Source organism: Delphinapterus leucas, chromosome 3 (genome assembly GCF_059928025.1).
Source record: "Delphinapterus leucas isolate spDelLeu-1000000601 "Yukka" chromosome 3, BTC_Dleu_Yukka2, whole genome shotgun sequence".
Lineage (NCBI taxonomy): Eukaryota > Metazoa > Chordata > Mammalia > Artiodactyla > Monodontidae > Delphinapterus > Delphinapterus leucas.
Genome location: NC_143131.1, coordinates 95,275,626 through 95,285,194, shown reverse-complemented (window position 1 = coordinate 95,285,194; position 9,569 = coordinate 95,275,626).

Genomic DNA, 9,569 nt, shown 5'->3' with positions numbered 1-9,569 from the left:
GAAGTTTATGTGCAAGAATAATACACTGCTTACTATTTTGTGGCTGGCATCTTTTGCTCAACATCAAGTTTTTGAAATTCATCAATGCTATTGGATGTAGCTGTAGTTTTCCATTTTGATAGTATCTCGTATGGATACACCACAATTTATTCTTCGGTTGATTGACATTTGGATTATCTCTAATTTATAACTAGGATAAATAATGCTGCAATGCATATTCTTGCAAAAGTCTTTTGTTACACGTATGCATGCATTTCTGTTGAATATATGCCAAAGCGCAGAATTGCTTAGTCCTAGAGCAACGTTATTTCTAAGCAAAAACTGACAAAATGTTTTCCAGAGTGACTGTACCAACTTATATATATTCTTTTTCAGATTCTTTTCCATGATAGGTTATTACAAGATATTAAATGTAGTTTCCTGTGCTCTACACTAGGTCCCTGTTGTTTATCTATTTTATACTTAGTAGTGTGTATACGTTCATCCCAAACTCCTAACTTATCTCCCCCCAACCCCCGCCATCCCCTTTGGTAACTATAGGTTGGTTTTCTATGTCTGTGAGTCTATTTCTGTTTTTAAATAAGTTCATTTGTATCATTTCTTAAGATTCCACATATAAGTGATAGCATATGATATTTGTGATATTATCAATAATTTTTATTGGCAATCTTGTGTATGTATACTTGTAATATTATTGCATTTTAAATTTCCCGTTCCCTGTTAAATCTAAGGCTTAGGACCTTTTAAAATATGTATTGTCCATTTGAATATCCTCTTTTGTGAAGTGCCTATTCATGTCTTCTTCATTTTTCCATTGGAATGTCAGTCATCTTTTTTGTTTTTTTTGGCGGTACATGGGCCTCTCACTGTTGTGGCCTCTCCCGTTGCGGAACATAGGCTCTGGATGTGCAGGCTCAGCGGCCATGGCTCACGGGCCCAGCCGCTCCGCGGCATGTGGGATCTTCCCGGACCGGGGCATGAACCCGTGTCCCCTGCATCGGCAGGCGGACTCTCAACCACTGCGCCACCAGGGAAGCCCAGTCATCTTTTTTATTGACAGGAAGTCTTTATAAATTCAGAATGTGAACCATTAGCTGGTTATGAGTACAGCAAATGTTATCTCCCTATACTGTGGCTTGCCTTTTCATTATCTTAATGATATCTTTTAAAGATTTTGTTAATTTTGATATAGCTCAATTTCAATCTTTTCTTTTATGGGTAGTACTTTTATTCTGCTTATGATTTTTTTGTAATTCAAATTATGAGATTCTACTCCATTATAATCTTCTATATGCTCCATTGTTTTCTTACATTAAAAAATTAAAACTTGATAGGGTAAATAATCTCTTCTTCTTCAGAAATGTCTTGAATATTCCTGGCCATTTTAATTTTCATGTAAACTGTAGCTTGTCACTTCCCCCCAGACAATGGCTGCTTGAATTTTTATTGAGATTGCTTTGAAACTTAGACCATTTTGAGGAGAAATGACTGACAGTGATCCTCATGGTAATGAGTTATCTAATTCATTAACACGAATATCTCTTCACTTACGTAAGACCTTTAAAAATTACTATCAGGACTTCCCTGGTGGTGCAGTGGCTAAGAATCCGCCTGCCAATGCAGGTGACACAGGTTCGATCCCTGGTCTGGGAAGACCCCACATACCGCGGAGCAGCTAAGCCCGTGCGCCACAATTACTGAGCCTGTGCTCTAGATCCCGGGAGCCAGAACTACCGAGCCTACGTGCCACAACTACTGAAGCCCGTGCACCTAGAGCCCGTGCTCCACAACAAGAGAAGCCACGGCAATGAGAAACCTGGGCACGGCAACAAAGAGTAGCCCCCCTCGATGCAACTAGAGAAAGCCTGCATGCAGCAACAGAGACCCAACGCAGCCAAAAATAAATAAATTAATTTTTTTAAAAAAAGAGTTCTTTGTACACTGAAAAAAGAGAGTCAAACTGGTTTAAAAATAAAGAGAGAATATTTCTCCTGTTCCATGTTTTTTTTTTCTTAAATTACTATCAATAATGTTTTTTGACTTTATTATTAGAGTTCTTACTTATGTTTTTATAGATTTATTTTAGGTATTTCATACTTTTGGCACTATTGTAAATTATATCTATTTTAAAATTTCATTTTCTAATTATTTGTTGCTGGTACAAGAAATGTAATTTTTAGACATTAGCCTTGTGAACAGCAATTCTACTGAGTACATTTATTAATTTAATGATTTGTCTGTATTTTCCTTTGAGTTTTTATGTATGCAATTATGACTTTAAAAAATAACAGTATTATTTCCTCTATTCTGATTCTTTTACCTTTTTTTCTTCTTTTCTTGCTTTATAACACTTAGCAGACATCCAGTTCAATGTTTAATACAATGATGGTATTAGTCTGCATTCCTGTATAATTTCTGATCTTACAAAGAAAATTTTCTAACATTTTAACTCAAGAAATTTTTTTCCCGGCTTGCTAGTAGTTATATTTTAATTTAATATGAATGGAAGTTGGATTTTATCAAATGCTTTTACTGAATCAATTGAGATGATAGTATATTTTTCCTCCTTTATTCTGTTAATGAGGTGAATTACATTGATTGCTTTCAAATATAGAACCATCTTTTCATTTCCATAATAAGCTCAACCTCTTCATGATAAAGTTTCCTTTTTATATGTTGCTGAATTTGATATTTTTAAAAGTATTTTTCACCTATTACTTTAAAATCAGCCTATACTTTTTCTTCTTTTTAATATGCATGACAGGTTTTGACCTCAAGATTATGCTAACTTCATAAAATGATCTGGAAAGTTTTTCTCTTTTCCTATTCTCTGGGAAAGTTTAAGGGCAATAGGTGGTAATTTTTCCATAAGTACTTAGTGAATTCATTGGTAAAGCCATCTTGGTTTGGGTATTTCTTCATGGATATGTTTTAAATTATAGATTCAATTCCCTAATAATTATATTAGGGTAGTCCTTTTTTTTTTCTTTGTCTCCTCAAGTCAGTTTTGGTAGATTATTTTTTGTAAGAATTTTTATTTCATCTGAATTTTGATGTCTATTGACCTAAATGTTTATAGTATATGACCTGTAACCTTTTTTTTTCATTCTCTGTATTGCTTATTTATCCTCTGTCTCCCTCTATTTCATATTTCTTAAATTACTTTCACTAAGGTTTTATCAATTTTATTGATCCTTTCAAAAAACATCTTTTAACTGATTCTTTTCACTGTAATTTTGATTTTTTTATTTCTTTCTGCTCTTTATTATGCTCTGCCTTCTATTATTTTTAAATTTGATTAGCATTTCTTTTTCTAGTTTCTTAAGATAGATAGCTGTAGTGTTGATTTTTCAGCATCTTAATTTTCTAGTAAGAATTTTTAATATATGAAAGCAATGTAAGGCATAAATGATAAGGTGCAATTCTCTCTCTTAGATAACTTCACCTGCATCCTAAAAATTTTGCCCCTTTTAAAAACCATCCATTTCACATATATTTTATTTCCATTGTGATTTCTTCTTTGATTCATTGTTTGTTTAGCAGTGTTTTGATTAACCTCCAAAGATGTGGAGATTTTTAGTTACATTTTAAAAGAGTAATTTCTAGCTTAATTCCACTGTGGTCAGAGTGCATACTCTGTATGACTTCAATCCTTTGACAGTTTTGGAGACTATCTTTGTGGGCGGTATAAGATCAATTTTTGTAAGTATTCTGTGTGTCCTTGCCAATAATATGTATTTGTCAGTAGCTTACTAGACATTCATTTTTGTCTGGCTTGCTACTATGTTGGTCAAATCTTTTATAGCCATACTGATTTTTTTTTTCTTTTTTAGTCTGCTTGACCTCAGTGACAACTGAGAGAAGTGTGAAAAAAATCTCTACTTTCTTTGATTAATACAGCTACATAGGCTTTTTTGGTTCAGTATTCTTTATGGTATCCTTTTCCATCCCTTTAATTTCAAATGTTCTGTATTCTTATATTCTTGAGTTGTCTCTAGAAGTAGCATACTATCGGGTTTAATATTTTTAAATATTTTGATGATTTTTAAAAATTTGGATATTTAGTACATTTAATTTAATATAATACTGATATATATGGTTATAAATCTACTTTAACATTCTTTATATTTAATGATGTTTATCATTTTTTCTTGCCTTCTTATGGATTAATTTTTATATTCTACCCTTTTATCTTCTATTAACTTGTCATTTGTACACCATTTTTTATTTTACTTTTAATAGTTATCCTAGTGATTATGTGTCCTTCACTTCTAAATGTTTATTATAAATTTGTATTTTATCCCTTTCCTGAGAATGTAAGGATCTTAAAATTCTTAAATTCTCTTTATCCCACTTCTTACTTAAACACTATTGTTTCAGGGTGTATATTAATGAAATACATATGTTTAAACCTCATAATTCATTTTTGTTAATGTTTTCTACTGTCAGTGTTTATTTAAATTTCCCATTCATCAAACCTTTAGATTAGTACTCTTCATTTCTTAGATGTCAGAGCTTCTCTCTAGCATAATTTCTTTTTTCTGCCTAAGGAAATCCCCATAGTACTCCTTTGATTAAAATACTTCTCTTTTAATTTTTCAAGAAAAATGTTTTCTTTTACATTTTTTTGAAGGTAAATATTTGCTGGTTATGGAATATTAGATTGGTAGTTATCATTTCTTTGCTTCTGTCGAAGTTAGCTATCAATTGCATTTTTGCTTCTTTGGAGGTAAAATCTTTTATTACTCTAGTTAAAAAAAAACTCTTCATTTTAAAAAAATTCTACAGTTTTCTGTAATGTATTTTAGTGTTGTTTTTTTTTAAATTGTGTACATCATGCTTGGGATTCATCAATTTGTGATGATGTGTTTCTCAGTTTTGAAAAATTCTCATCCATTATACTTTAAAATATTGTTTCTCTCCAATTTTCCATTAACTCTCTTTATCTGGGGTTCTAATTATGTGCGTATGAGATTTTCTCCCTACATTCTTATTACATTTCTTTTTCTCATACTATTTTTGTGTCTTATACTCTTTTCAGTGTTTATATCTTAAAAAAATTTTTTGACCCTGCATCATGGACATTTTCTCTGACATTTTTTCCACTTTACTAAATCTCCCTTTCATGATGTCTTATCTGATTTTAATTTTATCTGTTTAATTCTTAATATCAGTTATTTTATTTTCCAGTTTTAGGATTTTCAGTTGATACTTTTTTTCTTTCTTTTCTATGAAAAAATTCTATCTTCTGTTTTGTTGAACATACACTTGACCCTTGAACAACACAGGTTTGAACTGTGTGGGTCCACTTATAGGTGAATTTTTAAAATAAATACATATATATACTGTAAATGTATTTCCTCATGTTTTTCTTAAACTTTTCTTTTCTCTATCTTACTCTGTAGTAAGTGTACAGTATATAGTACATATAACATACAAAATATGTGTTAATTACTGTTAAGGCTTCTGGTCAGCAGTAGGCTATTAGTAGTTAAGGTGTTTTTGTTTTTGTTTTTTTGTAGTAGTTAAGTTTTTGTGGAGTTAAAAGTTATGTGTGGATTTTCAACTGCACTGGGGGTCAGTGCCCCTAACCCCTGCATTGTTCAGGGTCAACTGTATGGAGTTCATTTAAAATTTATGTCTGATAACTCCATTTTGAAGGTCTCCTATGGGTTTATTTCTATAATTTATTGTTTTTCTTGGCTTTGTAAAATGTTGTTCTCTCTCTTTTATAGCTGGTGATTTTTATAATTGGCTTCAGGATATAGTATGTGAAATGATTTAGAGATAATGGTGAGCCTAAAGTTGTGCTTTCTGTTTTATCATCCCTTGCAGAAGAGCTACTTTTTTTTTTTTAATCACAGAAAGATGGGTACTAACAATCTGAATAACCTTAATTCTGTTGGAATCAGAAGTGATATCCATCTGAGGTTTAGGCTCTGAAACAGGGTCAATTTCTAGCCCACCCCTATTGCTAAGATGTCAATCTCGCCCTCTTCCTTTGTATGCCCTGAACTCTAATCCCTGTTACTTTTTTACTGTGATTGTCAAAAGCTCTGCTCAGCTTCTCAGTGTGGAATTACAGAATTGGCAGATAATGTGGGCAAAAGTAGCTCCCAGTGTTCTACTCAATTATCCAGCTTTCCTTTGTCTTGCAGATATTGACTTGTAATTCTTCACTTTTAAAAATTTTATTGATTGATTGATTAACTCTGTAAGAACTTCAAATAGATTTTTTAAATAATTTTTTTCTAGTTATAGTTTCAGTAAGAGGGTTGCTCAAATTTCTTTGTCTACCATTACTGAAAACAGAACTCTGTGTTTAATAGGACTTTGACTGTAAGAAAGGATCATAGCCTGAGTGTGGCATGGAGGGAATCAAGATTGGAGATACTGGCAGGATTTGGCTGATGAACTTATCTAAAATAGAATGCTGTTTCGGGAGAACAGGGAGAGCCAGTGTCCGCTAGGGCTAGATGGTGGGTGGGTTTCATGTGCACAGATAGAACTTAGGACTTTATCCTGTGGGAGAGTGGTAAGACACTCAGGATTTTGGAGTTAAGGAGAGAAACAATGTAAGTGGCATTTTATAAAAATGAATTTAACAGCATACAGTCCTGCATGCACTGATGTCACAAAATATTGTATCTGATGCCAAGAAAAGATTTTAGTCTCACAGGAAGTACACTGTATTTTGAATATCATCATCAGTTCTTGTGACTGTTCTTGCTCAAACCTTATTTTCTATAGGGCATCCCTTATTTTAGACTTGGGATTCAGAAGTAATTTTGATGAACTAGTCCCAGTATATAGATTATGTTAAAAGTCAAATAACCACTGGGGAGAGAGGGTATTTGCTCCCTTACACAATGGAAATCTCAAGAGTCCTGCAAATTGATACATGTCTAAGCTATAGATCTGATTCTTGGACTCCTGCAGATATCTGCAAAGAGTTTACTTTAAAAACCTTTTAAAAATCATTAAGTATTTATGATATTCAGTGCTTCCCCGTCGAGGCAGATTTATAATGCACATGTCCTTTTCTTCATCAGGGAAACTCCAATGCTTTGGAACTGAGAATTTCAGAACTGTAAGGAACTTTAGAAATCATCTTAGTTCAACCTCCTTAATTTACAGGTCTTGAACTGAAGCCCAGATTATTTATGGAATTTATCCAAAGCCACACAGCTGGCTAATGACAGAGCTGGAAGTATAACCAATATAATTTGGATAGTAGCCTTCTAGAGCATTTTTTATTCCAAAAAAGATTTTAAGAGACCTAACAAGTTAAATGCAACTATGAATATATAAATCAGAAGATTAAATAGCAAATTATTAGTTTATAGACAGGAAGACATTAGTAGTTTTAAAATTCTCTATAAAATTATTAATATGTATACCAGAAGTGAGCTTCGGGGTACCCCTAAAATCACCTACATAATGTTGTATTACATGCATTTGTCTCTGGTAAAAATGTTTTCTTCCCTACAGTTCTCAAAGGAGTCCATGAATCAGAAAAGACTAAGAACCACAACTATAACTTCTTAGATGGTTGGAGTTATAGTATAGCATTCATTCATTCAACAGTGTTAGTTTAGTGCCAATTAGCGACAGGTACTTTGTTAAAGCCTGGGAATACAGAGATAAATGATGCTGTTTCCTCAGTGAATGGCCCCACATTCTAGTCAGGGAGATAGGTAAGATGTGATGTGACAAGAAAGTCATACAAACTCCTGATTAGATGATCTGATTCCCAGTTCACTTTATCTGTCAGATCAAGATCACATTGTTAGAGCCTGAGTAGAAAACTGAAGCAATTACAGAATTAACCTAAGCTAATCCAGGTACATTTTACCTGAACTCCACAGAGACACATGTCTGGATTCCTACATAAGAGAATATGTCTTACCCATTTTTGGATTTCACATCCAATACAGTATCAAGCACATAGGAATGTCCTAATATATGGTTGTTAACTTTTGCCAATATTTTCTTAAATCACTGATCCATGACTATCTCTTACTGCCTTGCATGAAGTTAGCAAATCAGTCTATTTTTTCTTAGAGATCATTGAAAATGATGGACTATGGCAATAAAGAAGCTAATCACTTGCATAGTTAAGCACATCAGAATGGTCATTCAGCAAAGTTTACATGCTTGGATGATTTTTAACTATACCAAGTACAGCATTTCTTAAATTTGCAATGGCAGTAGCTGTCAGCTTCTTTGGGTGCCAGGGTGTCCTAAATTGCTAGTTTTATGAAGGTAACAAAAATAACATTAAAACCCAAACACTTCTAAAGCTTTTCACTGTTGCTAAAGACTATGATGATAGAATAAATAGCAAATGTGGGTTTAATAATAAGTCCATGAAATTGAAAAGCATTTTCTCTGGATAACAGTGGCATTTTTCTTTATAAAATGTATGTAGCATAAAAAATAGAATCTCCATTGATGCTTTCATAGAAATTAGTTTCTGTAAGAAGGGCATTGGACTCATGGTAGTAGTGTTCAGAATTGTCAGGAAACCCATTAGAGAACATACAGAAACTTATGGATAGATAATTCGTCTTTGGACTACCAAACCCTGTGGCATTTTGGAAAACTAAAAACAATTGCTCTAGTTCCCAATTTTTATGTGTGTTATGACATAACGGTCAGTTTTACTTTTTAAAAATATGGATATCTAACTGTTCAGTCCCACTTGTTGAAAAATTACCCTTTCCTTGTTTAATTATCTTGGTACATGTGTAGACACACACACACACACACATATACATTACATATATTCTCTCTGAATATTTATAAATTTATTTGTAACTTTATGGACTCTCTTCTGTTCCCTTGATTTATATATTATACCATTATGTCAATATCACACTGATTTCAAATAAATCTTGAAATCAGGTACTTTGACTCCTCCAGATCTTTTCTTCTTTTTCAATGTTGTTTTGGCTATATTAGTTCATTTGCATTTCCATTTTTTAATCAGCATGTCAAATTTTACAGAAATACTTGCTGAGGTTTTAATGAGATAACCTTAGTCTATAGATCAATTCAGGGAGAATTAATGCCTTAACACAATATTAAGTACTCTAATGTATGAACATAGTATACTTGAAAAATTAGAGAATGAGAAAGCTTGAATACTCTGGGCAGTCACACAGTCAGTTGATGGCAGAAATGGAGGAAGTCAAACATACTAGCCAACCAGTATATTGCTGAATTATTCAACCCAACATCCTTAAATGTGTGTATACCATACATGCCTTCAGCTGGCTCATGTCTGATTTGAATGTTTTGTCACCTCCTGCCTTTCAGAGTATTTCTCCTCACCTCTTTGAGCCATGTCTGAAACATCGTTTCAATTATAATGTAAAAGCATTTTCTCTTTATGCAGCTGCACTATGCTGTATGATATGTAAAGGAGGGAAAATGTAGTTACTGAGTGAAAGATTTCAAGAAACATGGGTATCAGGATGTCTTTGCCATGATCTTAAGTTGATTAAAAAATGGATAGACTGGAGAAAGCTGGTGAAACAAATAGTAATGGTTCTGTGCATATTAGT